Source organism: Protopterus annectens, chromosome 8.part0 (assembly GCF_019279795.1).
Source record: "Protopterus annectens isolate FY-2018-M chromosome 8.part0, PAN1.0, whole genome shotgun sequence".
In the NCBI taxonomy this organism is placed as follows: domain Eukaryota; kingdom Metazoa; phylum Chordata; order Ceratodontiformes; family Protopteridae; genus Protopterus; species Protopterus annectens.
In genome coordinates this window covers 1,651,123,418-1,651,138,784 of record NC_056741.1, presented here as the reverse complement: position 1 = coordinate 1,651,138,784, position 15,367 = coordinate 1,651,123,418, and positions in this window count along the sequence as shown.

Here is a 15,367-nt window from a genome sequence, read left to right as displayed (position 1 = left end):
CACTACTTACAGTCAAGTGTGCATGTTATTAGCAGTACTGACACCCATGTGTTATGTTCATGTGTAGATCTTGATTTCTGTTACAAGAGTATGTTGTACATTGCTTTTGGAAGACTGTTAAAATACTGATGCTGTCATTTGAATAGATTGTTGTTCCATCACAGCTGTAGTGAGACACCATCTCAGGATAGAGGACACAAGACAATGTAAAGCATGTTGCTTAAGTAAGGCATGTATTCGATATTCTAATACGGGATTATATCCATATTGTACATAATTGTTGTTCTGCCATGACAGTGGCAAATCAAGGGGCTGCAGGTGCATTTGTGTATACCTAACATCAGGCAATGTTTCTGATATACTGCAAGGGTCTTTCTAATTACAGGGGTGCACATTCCTTGATTCATAAAAATGATGTAATGCTTTCACATGACCACAACTATTACAATTTGCGATGCACTTATACCATGACACACACTGTTCCTGCTATACTGTTGATTTTATCAGCTGTTGGGCAAGTGTTCCAAACTAGCATTGAGTGAATGAACACGTGTGTCATTAACTGTTCAGTAAAGACATCCACCCCAGTTATACTTTGTACATACAGAGTTGCAGAGGCCTCTCCTTTCATCTTTTAATAAATAAAATTTATGAGCAGAAAAGTACAGCTGCTTGACCCCGGGAGCTACTGCCCCATTAGCCTGACGAGCCTGGTCTGTAAGGCCATGGAATGTATCATCATGGAACTCATAAACAAAGACATTGGAGATTTCCAAACTCTGGACCCCACACAGTTCAGGTTTGTAAAAGGCAGATCATGTCTCCTAAACCTGATAGACTTCTTTGAAGCAGTCACCAAAGCCATAAATGAGGGTGAGGTGGTTCACAAAGCCTATCTAGATCTCACCAAGGTGTTCAACACCATCCCCCACTCTGGAATTATAGATAAACTCACTAAACTAGGTATAAACCCCTATGTCACAAGATGGGTTGCCAACTGGCTTACTGACAGAACCCACACTGTGAAAGTAGTAGACTCCAAATCAGACTTCAGACCAGTGACAAGTGGAGTACCACAGGGTTCAGTCCTGGGTCCTCTCCTGTTTGGTATCTACTTCTCTGAAGTACAGGCTAACACAGAAGGTCTTTGGCTAACTAAATTTGCAGATGAATGCAAACTAGGAGCCATGATCAAAACTCCTAACAATGTGGACATCCTACAAAAGGGCCTCACTGAGACAGATGCCTGGTGTCAAAGCCATGGTCTCAAGCTCAATGCCAAAAAGTGCATTGTCATCCCCTTTGGTAAAAACTCTATACCCATGAACTACCACATAGGCGGTAGTCTACTTAACACCAAAAGTGTTATAAGAGATCTTGGAACCCAGGTGGACAGTAGTCTCTCCTTTGATAATCACATTGCCGCAGTGGTCAGGAAATCCTTCTACGTGGCATACCTCATCACAAAAGGTTTCTCATCAAGAAAAAAAGAGGTCATTGTTTCCCTCTGCTCATCACTCAGTAGACCCATTATAGAGTACAACGCCCATTTTGGAATTTACCTCACAAGACATCTACAACAACTGGAAAGGCCGCAGAAATACCTCACAAAGAGGATTACTGGCCTCAAACAGATGTCCTACACAGACCGACTCAAAAAAACTCCAGCTTTACTCCATCGCATATCGCCTACTCAGAGGCGATCTCTGCCTAACATACAAGGCAATGTCAAACCCAGAGCTGTTGGACATGCTCCACTTAAAGAAATCCCAATCCCCCCGAGCTACACACTCTATGGACCTAAACCTTGTCACCACAATAAACAGAACATGCTGGAGGGATAGATTCCTGTCCCAGAGACTTCCCATACTCTGGAACAGACTACCTATCTATGTCAAACAGCTTCTCATTAGCACTCTTCAAGAAAAATCTTGATGATTGTATGGGTAATAAAAAATTCACCCCGGGGAATCACTTCTGTGGTTCTGCTTGACAGGGGCACAGGAAAATATTTTTCTTGGGTGGCGAAAGACAGGGTACCTTTTTGGCTAGGCTTGTATAGGCCCTAGGGCCAATAGCCTAGTACCTACCTATGAACCTATGAATGACTTCACATAAATGGAGTTCAACAGCTGTGATAGTTCCACTGTGGTGACTGTGATTAATAGATTAATAAATTAATAGGTGCCTTGGTATTTGGAGAGGTTACATAGCTTGATGATCAATTCTAGCATAGGGATTAACTTTGTGTTATCGTGCTACATCACACAACAACCATACATCACGTCAGTCTTATTGCTTGATACATTACACAGATACATGTGAATGTAGCTCTGGATTTCCCAAAAGTACACATTTGTTCTGCGAATGTAATAATGAGAGTGCTACATTGGCACATGCATCGAGTAATGCGGTGTATACAAGTGTGCTCTAGTTCTTGGGTGGTGTGTGCAGACAGATAAGCTGTCCCTGACCAGGGAACATTGATATAGGACTAACCACAACTGTGTGCCCATGAGCATACTTATTTAATTGCCGGTCTGACATACCTATATGACATTGCTTCTCATGGATCCTTTCTTAATTCATACATTAATTTTTTGCAACACCAATTACTACCTTCTGTGGCAGATGGCAACAATACATAGCTCTGTGGAATACATTGGATCATGGTGTGGGGTTTGCATCTGTTCTTATCCATCAGCACAAAAACTGTGTCAGGCAAGAGTGCCTTATTCAAAGGTATTACATGTGTCAGACTCTGCTCTTACATTTGTAATACCACACACACAAACAAAAGGGATTTGTAACTACTAGAATATTTGACATTTGTTCACCGGGAAAGTCTGATTGGGTATAAGCCCATTTTCAGTGAAGGTCAGGGGAGAAAAGGTCCAGAGACAATCATCATAAGTTACATTGATCACAACTGAATGTTACCCAAAAAAATAGAACAATTTGAAGATAGTATGAAATGAACAATGGATGTAACATCTACATACATTAGATCAGGCATTTTACATCCATGAGACAACTGGACTCTACAGATTATAAGATTCAGAAGGAAGAATTAGTGTTTATTATAGTGTGCTTATTTTGTAGGTAATGTAGTACAGGGATAAGAGGGGAGAGGAGAGGAACTATAGAAGAGGGGAAGATGGTCATAGGAAGTTAGGTTGCAATGTGTGGAGTATTTACAGGAAGGACCAAGAGAAGAAAATAATAATTGGAGAAGTGTTGAGGAATAGATGGATAAAGAGGAGGGAAATGAGAGGATTAGTTAATCATGAGGAAATGGAGACATAACTTGAAGGTTAAGTGGATAGAGAGCAGTGTAATGGAAGGTATGTTATATAGAGTGAAGAGGAAGAGTGAGACTGCTATTAGGTTGAGTAGGAGGATAAGGAATGAAGAGTTTATGGTTTGGGGTGGGGACAGGAGGTTGGGTAGTAAAACAGAAATTATATAGTTGCACATGATGGGAATTAAGGGGGGTGGATACTGAATGGGAAGCTAAATTGACAATAATATGTCTAGCCAGGGTTAGAGCGTGGGTGCAGCCAGTTAAATAGGTGATTAAGTATTTTTTTGAAGAGTGTGGTTATCGATAGTTATAATAGGTTAAAGGATTGTCCCAAATTTTGGTGACATAGTGGGAGTAAAGAGTGTCCCTGGCGGTATTGCTGGATTTGGTGATTTGTAGTAGAGATTTATTAGAAGAGCGAAGGACCCCATTGTTGGTAGAGGGTAGGAGTAGATTTTGGAGAGCAGGAGATTTTTCTGGTTGGTGTATTAGTTTGTGGGTTGTCATGAGCTGGGTATAGTTTAAGTAGTGAGGCAATTATAACCAGTTGAGCTGTTGTAGGGCCAACCAGTGGTGCAATATGTGTTGGGAATTTGTAGTCAATCTGGCTATTTTGTTGTAGCACACTTCTAGTTTTGCTAAATCTGTTGTCTTTAGATTGGTAAAAATAGGGCAGGCATATAGCAGAGTAGAGAGTAGATGGTTTCTGGCAATTGCCTGTCTTGTAGTATTGGTGAGAAGTAGTTTGTCTGTTGGTCTGTTCCTAGATTTATATGTAGCTTTTTGATAGTTTGAGATAGATTTTTATCAAATTTAATATTATTGTCAATTAGAACAACTAGAAGTTTAATTTGGGATACTGTAGTTATTTTGGTATTGTTGGAAGAATAGATATGAAATGAAGATGAAGAATCTTTGAATTTAGTGGGTCGAAAGAGCATATGTTTAGTTTTGCTTGGATTAAGAATAAGCTGTGATTTTGATAGCCAAGATTCTACAACAGAGAAAGACCTTTGAGTTGTGTCTCCAAGTTGCATGGTCGGAGCAGTGCAGATGGGTGTAGTCTTATCTGCGCACTGAACAGAGGCAAGGTGGGTCATAGTGTGAAGTTTATTGGTAAAAATACTGAAGAAAAGAGGGCTTAGAATTGAGCCCTGGGGCACCCTCATGGTGACATGAAAAAGAGAAGAAAAATCTTGGTGCCATTTAGCAGCTTGTTGACCAGTAAGGTAGTTTTGGAACCAAGCTAGAGAAGAGTGACTGAGTTTTAGGTTGGAGAATTCAGTGAGGAGTTTCTGGTGGGAAACTGTCAAAAGCTTTAAACATATGTAGGAAGAGAGAAGATACTACTTTACCTTCATTTCTGTATTGGCTGATAATATTAGTAAAACTTAGAAGGGCAGTAGTGGTACTATGGTTGGGGTGGAAACTATGCTGATGTAGTGCATGAGTTGGGTGTGTATGCTTTTTTATAGCACTTTAGCTAAGGTAGACAGAACAGCTATAGGCATGTAATTGGAGAATTCAGTAGAGTTCCTTCCGTTATGTAGTGGGATAATGCAAGACATTTTCCAAATTATGGGAATGTAGTGTTCTGAGATGGTGATTAATCAGAATGGAGATAGGAGATGGCATCATCTGCTAGTTTAAGATATTCTGTGGGTAAGTTGTCACCTGTTAGGTTTGTTTGCTGAGCAATTTTTTATGGTAATGGTTTGGATAGGTTTGAAGGAGAAGTTATCACCGGCTTCAGTGGGTACTACTGGGGTAGTTGGAGGAGAATTACTGTTGCTCTTAGAAATGATAGTATAGAATTAGTAAAGTATGTTACATTGTGTTGCTATACTATCTATATTGCTTGTGGTTGATGAGTAGATGTTGGAGATTGGCCGAGCTGGAGATTTTATGGTAAATTAGAATTTTTGTGGGTTGTTAAGGTATTTTGCTGAATTTCAGTATAGTTTTTTTTGTTTTGTTTGATGTGTGATTTGGATTTATTTCTAAGTTGTTGATAGTTTTAAAGGTTAACTTGAATTGTCTTTGGAATACCATTGTGCCCAAGCTTTATCTCTTAGTTTTAGTACTAGTTTACTATCTTTTGTTATCCAAGGAGCACAATTTGATTTTACCCTTATAATTCTGCATGGTGCTAATTTAATATGTTAAGGAAGGTGGTATTAAAGTAATCCATGGAAGTATCAATGGGTAATTTCTAAGTGGGGTCCAGTTACAGGATGGAGATAAAGGTATGTGTGCACGTGCTAGTCTTTTTTGTTACAAATTTGTTGATAGGAAGTATTTCTGGGGGGAAGAAGATGTTGTCTAAGTAGGCAGGTTGGGAGGTGGTCATTGATGCTGTCAGGGAGTCAGCCTGCGTGATAAGCAAAAGATGGTTTGTTAAGATCCAGTCTACAATAGAATGCCTGTTGGTAATTTTTTCAGCTCTGGTTGCAGACTATTTCTTGGGTGAAACCGTGCAGGTTAATGAAATTAGTGGGGTTTTCTGAATGCAAGAGAACCAGTCTGTATTAAAGTCACCCGTTATGATGGTTTCTTGAGGAAAAGTTAAGGACAACCAGTGGAGTAGTTCTTTGATTATAGCTGGGTTATTTTCTGGAGGAATATAGGTACCAATAATGGTTAGGTGTTTATTGGAGTTTAATACAACAAAGGCTTGAAACACCACCATTAAAAATGACTCCACAAAATGGCAAGAAAATAAAAACTTCAAAGCACTTTAACACTAAATTAAAATAAAATGACAACCGATAACATCAGTGATATGGATATAGCACTGATGAAGGCCTGATGCTGAAACCAGTGCGCATACATCAGAATGTGACATTAAAATGCAATTTTATTAAATGGAGAGCTGACTGTGCGTGCACTGTTGTGTGTTTTCTATTGGGGTAATGGATAACCCAAACTCTCATCATTCGATCTTGCACCACTATGAGAACTTTGCATTCCAAGATTATTTGGAGTATTTCTGCTACATGAAAAATGTGGTTTTATCTTGCACAATGCCAGGATTGTTCATTTTTATGAAGAGAAAACCTCTGGATGTTTTAAAGACAAAATGTATGACACATTCAGGATATAAAAAACAGAGAAGTACAAATGCATATTATAAACATGTTGCTGCTTTTCAGGTCACATGTTTAAATTTTTAATTATAGAAAAAGTAAAATTTGAACCCCAGGGTTGGATTATTTCTGAACATCATGATGTCTGTGAACTTAAATGGCAATTGAGGTCAGATGCTACTCACAATCAAGGGTTGAATGATGCTTGTTCCTTCAATCCTATTTTAAAACTAAAGTTTTACAATGTTAAAGTGTGTTTGGTTGGTAGATATAAATGTGATTTTAGGAGCTTTACTTAAATCTGTCGCCAGTGATATTTAATCACTTCTGAAAAGGTTCTGATATAATAGAATGAAATTGCTCAACTTTTATTTTTTTGATTAATAAATAGATTTCAGCTGGTTGTTGGATTATTTTCGCTGAGCACTGCTACAGGTGTTGGTGTTTGTTAGTCATGAATTTCATCTGTGTAGTTCTTAGTTTGTTTCCTTGAGTGTGATAACATGTCATATGACTGACTAGAGAAAGGAGTATGAAGGTGAGTGTGTATAAGAATAACATTTTTTTGTTTGGGATATTGGGAAGTTATCAGTAAAATTAGAAGTGGGAAGAGCCAGTTGCTAAGGTAATTATGTTAGGGCATTAGGGTGTTTAATTGTAGAATACCAAGTGTAGATATAGAAATGCAATGCATATAGTAGCAGATTACTGGCTAAGGAGAGGAAGAAGGTGGAGATAGGAAGGTGATGTATGAGTGAAACGATATAGGGTGGGTATGGCGTGGGTTATGTTGTGATTGGATGATTGTGATTAGTGGGTGTTCTCAGTCTGAAACAAGTTTAGATGCACTGGGGTGGGATTTGAGGGTAGGATAGGAGAACGGAGTGAGCCCAAATAAAGCGGGCAGAACCTGACCACTGATATGCCAAGAAGAGTGAAACTGTGAAATGACAATCAGTACACTAAAAAAAACAGCAGGTCAGTGGCAAAATTCCTGGAATACAAATATACTAAAGGATGTAACAACTGAAGGAGAATCTGTAGATTTTCAACCATACTTTGTTTGTAGACAGTGTCCCAAGTATAATGAATGGAAACAGAATACCTTGTTTAGCAGGGTAAGTGTTTGCCTGGAATGATTCTCAGCAAGTGAGTTTGTAAACTGGCAGAAAGGTTAAAAAAATAGACTACAATAAAGTGGGAGAAGGGCGAGAGGGGAACCTAACAATAGCATCTCAGCTAGTGTGCAAGTCACTTCTCAGTTTCTGCTCATTTACAAAATGGAATGTAACTTATCTGAATCTTATTGGGGATACACATACACTGCAGAACAAGCACACGATCCTGTCTTAGGGTCACATTCCTGCAGTTATAGGGTGAATTTCAAGTCAGCGCCAGACTACAGGTGAGAAGCAACACTCACTCATGGTATGGAGCTGAATATACTTAAGTAAATTGTAGAACAAGTGCAATATCCCATCTTGTGGTCATGTTCCTGCAGGTATAGGGTGAATTTCAAGATTGCATCAGAACACAGTTGAGGAGGGACCACTTGTGATGTGGAGCTGAATATGCTTAAGTGAATTACAGAACAAGTACACTATCCCATCTTAGAGATAATGCACGTATTCTGCAATTCACTTATAATGATATTGAGGTGCATAATTCCCTTCAAGGATAAATTCATAGGTGTTCATCAGGCTAACCACCACAAGGGCCTTTATAAGCCTAGCCATGCATCCCAAATCTCTGATAAATTCTGGTGCTGGTTATCTGTCATTATTGATCATTTCCATGATAATGCTTTCCATAGGTTTGCATAGGAGATTAGTGAGACTTATGGGTCTGTTATTTCCAGGGTCTGTAGATGGCTCAGACCTTGTGCAGGGGGATGACTGTTGCTGTTCTCCATTCATGAGAAACAAAGGCTATTTGGAGTCTATGGTTAAATAATTCCAGAGGGCCCAATAGGTCATGTTTCATGCTATTTAGAAGGCATCCTAGGATATTTTATCTGGGCCCATTGATGCAGTGTTCTTGGCCTTACAGCAAGCATTAAGGACCTGTTCCCTAGCAATAGTAGGTGGAGATATATTTGATGGTATTTCCTGAGGGAGGGGTAATGTTGGAGCTGAAATTGTTGGCCAGTAGGTTTGCTGTATCTTCTGGTTCAGTAAAGGTGGGTCCATTTACAATGAGCTCTTCACATAATTGTGTATTTGCTTTGAGGCTGTGGGCATAGCTAAATAATGCCTTGTGGGGCCTGAGAGGCCAAATTTACCTCAAATTTGGCTTTGGTACAGCATTTGTCCTCATTTTTTAGTTTGAGGAGAGTGTTTTTATCCTGTTGGGTGCTGCACTTCCTATTTTTTGCCATGATTTTTCTCCTTGCAGTATACAGCTTAATGTTATTCTGCCAAGGTGGCTTGTTTTTTGAGTTCTGTACTTTTTTCCAATGTGTACAGCTGCCTCTATGCAGCTATTAACATGCCTGTATAAGGTTTCTTTGAACAGTTTTGCATAGGCACCAGTGTTCTCAGGGTTTACGGGGGCTTGAAAGTTTGCCAGGTTATCACTTAATAATAGGAAGTTAGCCTTAGAGAAATTCCTGAATATTCCAGGATTAGCTGGGGTTCCAGGTTATTTCAAGGGAGACCATTGGGTGGTCTGACCTTACCAGAGAAAACATCACACTAGGGAGTGTGCATCACTCTCCCATATTAGTGAGGACCAGATCCAGTATGGTTGCACCCCCAGTTGGTGTACTGACAATCTGATCTAGGGATCCAGGAATCTCTGTGCCTATAAATTTGGTATCTTACAAGATTCCCAGTTAATAGTGGGGTAATTAAATTCATCCATGAATATGGTATTAGGTTGGATGGCAAGTGTTTCCAGTAAGTTTAAATATATGGTATGGGTGTCCTAGGTCAGAGGGGAACCTATAGCTTGAATGGAAGTGGCATTGGATTTTGTTTATGGTGATTTGAAAGTAGAGAAGCTCAATGCATTGTCCTGTTTGACAAGCCTTGAGGTATACAGTGCAATGAAAAAGTATTTGCCCCTTCCTGATTTCTTTTTTTTGCATGTTTGTCACACTTAAATGTTTCAGATCAAACCAATTTAAATATTAGACAAATATTAGACAAAGATAACCCAAATAAACACAAAATGCAGTTTTTAAGTGATAATTTTATTTATTAAGGAAAAAAAAACTATACAACCCTACATGGCCCTATGCGAAAAAGTAATTGCCCCCCCTTGTTAAATCATGAAGTAACTGTGGTTAATCAAAGTTTTGGGAAAGCCGAGTTCAATTTCACTAGCCATACCCAGGCCTGATTACTGCCAGACCTGTTGAATCAAGAGATCACTTAAACAGAACCTGTCAGACAAAGTGAAGTAGGCCAAAAGATCCCAAAAGGAAGACATCATGCCATGATCTAAAGAAATTCCGGAACAGATGAGAAACAAAGTAATTGACATCTATCAGTCTGGAAAAGGTTACAAAGCCATTTCTAAAGCTTTGGGACTCCAGCGAACCATGGTGAGAGCCATTATCCACAAATGGAGAAAACATTGAACAGTGGTGAACCTTCCCAGGAGTGGCTGGCCTACAAAAATTACCCCAAGAGCGCAGCGACAACTCATCCAAAAGGTCACAAAAGAACCCAGAACATCTAAAGAACTGCAAGCCTCACTTGCCTCAGTTAAGAGGTCAGTGTTCATGACTCAACCATAAGAAAGAGTCTGGGCAAAAATGGCATGCTTGGCAGAGTTTCAAGGTGAAAACCACTGCTGACCAAAAAAACATAAAGACTCATCTCACTTTTGCCAAGGAACATCTTGATGATCCCCAAGACTTTTGGGAAAATATTCTGTGGACTGATGAAACAAAAGTTGAACTTTTTGGGAGGTGTGCATCCCGTTACATATGGCGTAAAAGTAACACAGCATTTCAGAAAAAGAACATCATGCCAACAGTCAAACATGGTGGTGACAGTGTGATGGTCCGGGGCTGCTTTGCTGCTTCTGGACCTAGAAAACTTACTGTGATTGCTGGAACCATGAATTCTGCTCTCTACCAAAAAATCCTGAAGGAGACTGTCTGGCCACCAGTTCGTGACCACAACCTGAAGCGCACTTGGGTTCTGCAGCAGGACAATGATCCAAAACACACCAGCAAGTCCACCTCTGAATGGCTTAAAAAAACAAAATGAAGGTTTTGGAGTGGCCTAGTCAAACTCCGGACTTGAATCCAATTGAGATGCTGTGGCATGACCTTAAAAAGGCAGTTCATGCTTGGAAACCCTCCAATATGGCTGGATTAAAACAATACTGCAAAGAAGAGTGGGCCACAATTCCTCAACAGCGATGTGAAAGACTCATTACCAGTTATCGAAAATGCTTGATTGCAGTTGTTGCTGTTAAGGGTGGCGCAACCAGTTATTAGGTTTAGGGGGCAATTACTTTTTCACATAGGGCTATGTAGGTTCAGATAGTTTTTTTCCTTAATAAAGTCATCACTTACAAACTGCATTTTGTGTTTACTTGAGTTATCTTTGTCTAATATTTACATTTGTTTGGTGATCTGAAACATTTAAGTGTGACAAACATGCAAAAAAATAAGAAATCAGGAAGGGGCAAATACTTTTTCATTGCACTGTATTTTTGATGTAAATAAAGCCACCTCCATCTTTAATCCCTGTCTGTGTAGCAGCTAGCTGGTCTAAATGTGTGAAAGGCATTATAACATTGTGCTGGTGGTGTGCTCTCCACTGCTTTAAATAATGTGTCATTGACCTCACAGATGTCAGCATTCTGTAGGGTGAAGAGAGCATCTAGGGAGTTGAGGTTTTGTTTAGACTCCTAACACTGAGCAGCAACCACACACTTAGATTTTCTTGGTTTTGATTTGCTAAGTTGGAAATACTTTCAGTTTGGCATTGGCTAAAAAAAGGCACTGAGGGGGAGAACAATGTTTTAACCAATATTCAAAAGCCTAGAGGGGAGAGGTACAGACCATCCCTGGCAAAGCAGCATGGTCTGTTGAACATCTCCTTCCATGCTGACAAATATTGCAGCTCCTTAGAATTACACCAGAAATTAAGCCAGTTATTAAAGTCCATCATTTTTTGATCGTACTGTGGCATCATCCATGGAGAAGGTAAAATACTGCTCAATGCTAGGCTCATACCATCCTGGGATACACATTCTGTGAGCTCCATGATGTCGCTCTTCATCTAATCTAGTGAGGTACATCTCAAGTTGTTTACACCCACAGGGACTATGACAGAGTCATACTTTTACTTGTGGTCCAATGACCCGAGTGCATGTGTAATGTGTCATTAGTTCACTCAATCTAATACAGAACATTTGTGAAGGCCAAACCACTCAGATTCTTAACGTTGAATTAACTTCTGTTCCAGCTTTCTCCATTTCCACTTTTACTGGAAAAAAAAATTCTAAGCTTGCTTCCCCCTTTTCCTGTGGCAGGTATTATCCAGATATGGATTTGCTGTGTCCAAGACTGTTTGTGAGCTCCTAAGCCCCCCCCCCCTTAACTGGGGTTAAACTATTCCTGGCGCCATAAAGTCTGTTCTTCAAAATTTCCCTTGCAACTAGCCAGCTTTTTAGTATTAGAACTCAAATCTGTTTCTTTGAGCTTAGCACTTGTTCAGAACTCATTGTAAGCACTAAATAAGTTACAAATTACTACAGCACTCAACTTTCCTCACTTGTCTAGAGGGAAACAGTTTTTAGTACTTAATAAATAAGCACCAATTCAGGCATGTCTAAAGGTCAGCTCCCGGTGTTTTCTCCTGTCTACCTGATGAATCTGGGCATCTTGGGACAATGCAGCAGTTGCCTCATGTACACAGACAACCCTCTCCTCCTACCACCCAACACAACGACCTGTGAGAGATGTACTTATATAGCCAAACTGGAAGCAAAGCTCTCTTCACCAAAGACTGGCCTAGACAGTCAAAAGGAGAAGGTAAACACTTGCACTGCACCACACTCATCACAGTCCCTCAAAACCTACACCACCAAAACACACACACACAGATGCACAAAACACACACCTACATTCATGGAGGCTCTCAGTACAAATCTGCCCAAACAACAGAGACCTCCAAAGCAGAAGTGCAAGCAACCTCCACCCCCCAACACAACACAAATGACACATAGACCACATACTCAGTGTTCCACTCAACTACAGCCCATAAGGCATAACGTACCCAACACTCTAGTCATAGGTGACTCTATAGTCAGGCACACTGATGTTCCACTCACCAGGCTAAACAAGGAAAAAGTTACTGTCAGCTGCCTGTCAGGTGCCAGGATCCGCCACATAACACACTCACTCAGGTCACTCCACAACATGTACAAATATGACTCTGTCATTGTCCATGTTGGTGTGAATGACCTAAGACGTACCTCCCTGGACTACATGAAAAGAGACATGAAGGAGCTCTCCGATCTTGTAGCCCAGGCAGGTATGACCCTAGCCCTGAGTAGCATCCTGCCATCACCCAGAATGATACTACAGTACAAGGACAAAATGATTGACTTTAACAACTGGCTAAGCTTCTGGTGTCATTCTAAGGGAATCCAGTATCTGTCTGCCTGGGATGACATGACCGACAGACCATGCTGCTTTGCCAGAGATGGCCTGCACCTGTCGCCCTTTCCAGATACTGGCAAAGGCTCTTGCCACCCCTATAGTGCCTTTTTTAGGCAAGGTTCAAATGACAAATTCACCACCGTAACAGGTACAAGCAAGCAAAATCTGAGGGTAATGCTACTCAGTGCTAGAAGTCTAAACCTCAAAATGCACTCACTCAAGGCACTCCTTAAAATGGAGAACATTGACATCTGTGCAGTGACAGAGACCTGGTTCAAAGCTCCAGAGAGCACCCCTGCATTACCAGGCTATAATTCATACCACACCTTTCAGCCACCAAACCCAGACCGAAACACTAAAGGTGGAGGCATGTCCATATTCATTAAGGATATCCACACCTCCAAGCTAGTTGCTCAGCATAATGCATCCGAGATTATCCAAGTTCAACTAAATCTGGGCAAAACCGCAATCCAGATTGTAGCTTGCTACAGACCCCCCCCCCCCCACCATGCCACAGGATTCCCACTCCTCTTTTCTTGATACATTGGAAAATATTAAAGTACAACCCAACACTCTAATAATGGATGATTTCAACTACCCTACCATTAACTGGGAAAAATACTCATGTACCAACACTTTTGCTCAACGTTTTCTGGAAATCTTCAATTCCAACACCTTGAATCAACTTATCCACACCTCCATCAGGGGCAGCAATATCCTAGACCTGGTCATCACCAACATGGGTGACCGGTGTTCTACACCAGAGGTCAGCTCCTCGTTGGTCAAATCCAACCACAAGCTAATCACCCTAGACATACACATCCCACTCCCACCCCCCATTAAGAAAACAACCGTAAAAAAATTCTCCAAAGCCAACTTCACGCTTCTTAAGACAGAAGTGGCAAACTTCACGACACCCATACAGATGGACAATAGAGGTACGACTGCTGAATCCTACACAAATACACTTTATAAGCACTTACACGAGTGCATGGATCGTGCTATCCCTAACAGAACCAAGATGCTATCCTCCAAAAAAAGGAAGCCAATCTGGTGGTCTTCTGCAATAAACAAACTCTACAACAGAAGAAAGAAACTGTTGCAAAAAAGAATAAAATCACATGATTGGAGAAGCTCCCTGGTCAGCCTCTCTAAAAAGATGAGATCCCTCATAAAATCCTCCAAAGCTAGTTATGAAAACAAAATTGCCACTGATTCTAAAGACAACCACAAAGCATTCTATAGCTATGTCTAGAATCTCAATGGCAACACTCAGATCTGCTCTGAGTTACAGCACATTGACAATAAATCTACAGAACCAACTGATATTGCCAACATCCTGGCAGATAGGTTCATTGCTAACTTTACCCCCCCTCTCACCCCCTAAAGGGCCCATCTTTATACCGGAAGAATGCAAAGTTCCTGTAATTATGGCTGCACAGGTAAAAACCTCACTCTCCAAAGCCAAGAACACAGCATCCATGGGACCTGACAACATCCCAGGCTGCCTTCTACATGAACTACAGAATGAACTGGCGCCCCACCTAAGTACCATGTTCAATCATAGCCTCACCTCAGGTTTTGTGCCAATTGAATGGCGCACCGTGACAGTTATCCCACTCCACAAAGGGGTGGGCCACAACAGACCCCGGGAACTACCACCCCATTAGCCTGGCGAGTCTGGTCTGGAAGGCCATGGAACATATCATCATGGAACTCTTAAACAAAGACATTGGAGATCTCCAAACTCTGGACCCCACACAGTTTGGGTTTGTAAAAGGCAGATCATGTCTCCTATACCTGATAGACTTCTTTGAAGTAGTCACCAAAGCCATAGATGAGGGTAAGATGGTTCACACAGCCAATCTAGATCTCGCCAAGGTGTTTGACACCATCCCCCATTCTGGAATTATAGATAAACTCACTAAACTAGGTATAAATCCCTCTGTCACACGATGGGTTGCCAACTGTCTTACTGACAGAACCCACACTGTGAAAGTAGCAGACTCCAAATCAGACTTCAGACCAGTGACAATTAGAGTACCACAGGGTTCAGTCCTGGGTCCTCTCCTGTTTGGTATCTACTTCTCTGAAGTACAGGCTAACACAGAAGGTCTTTGGCTAACTAAATTCGCAGATGACTGCAAACTAGGAGTCATAATTGAAACTCCTAATGATGTGAAAATCCTACAAAACAGCCTCACGGAGACAGATGCCTGGTGTCTAAGCCATAGTCTCAAGCTCAATGCCAAAAAGTGCATTGTCATCCCCTTTGGTAAAAACTCTGTACCCATGAACTACCACATAGGCGGTAGTCTACTTAACACCGAAAGTGTGATAAGAGACCTT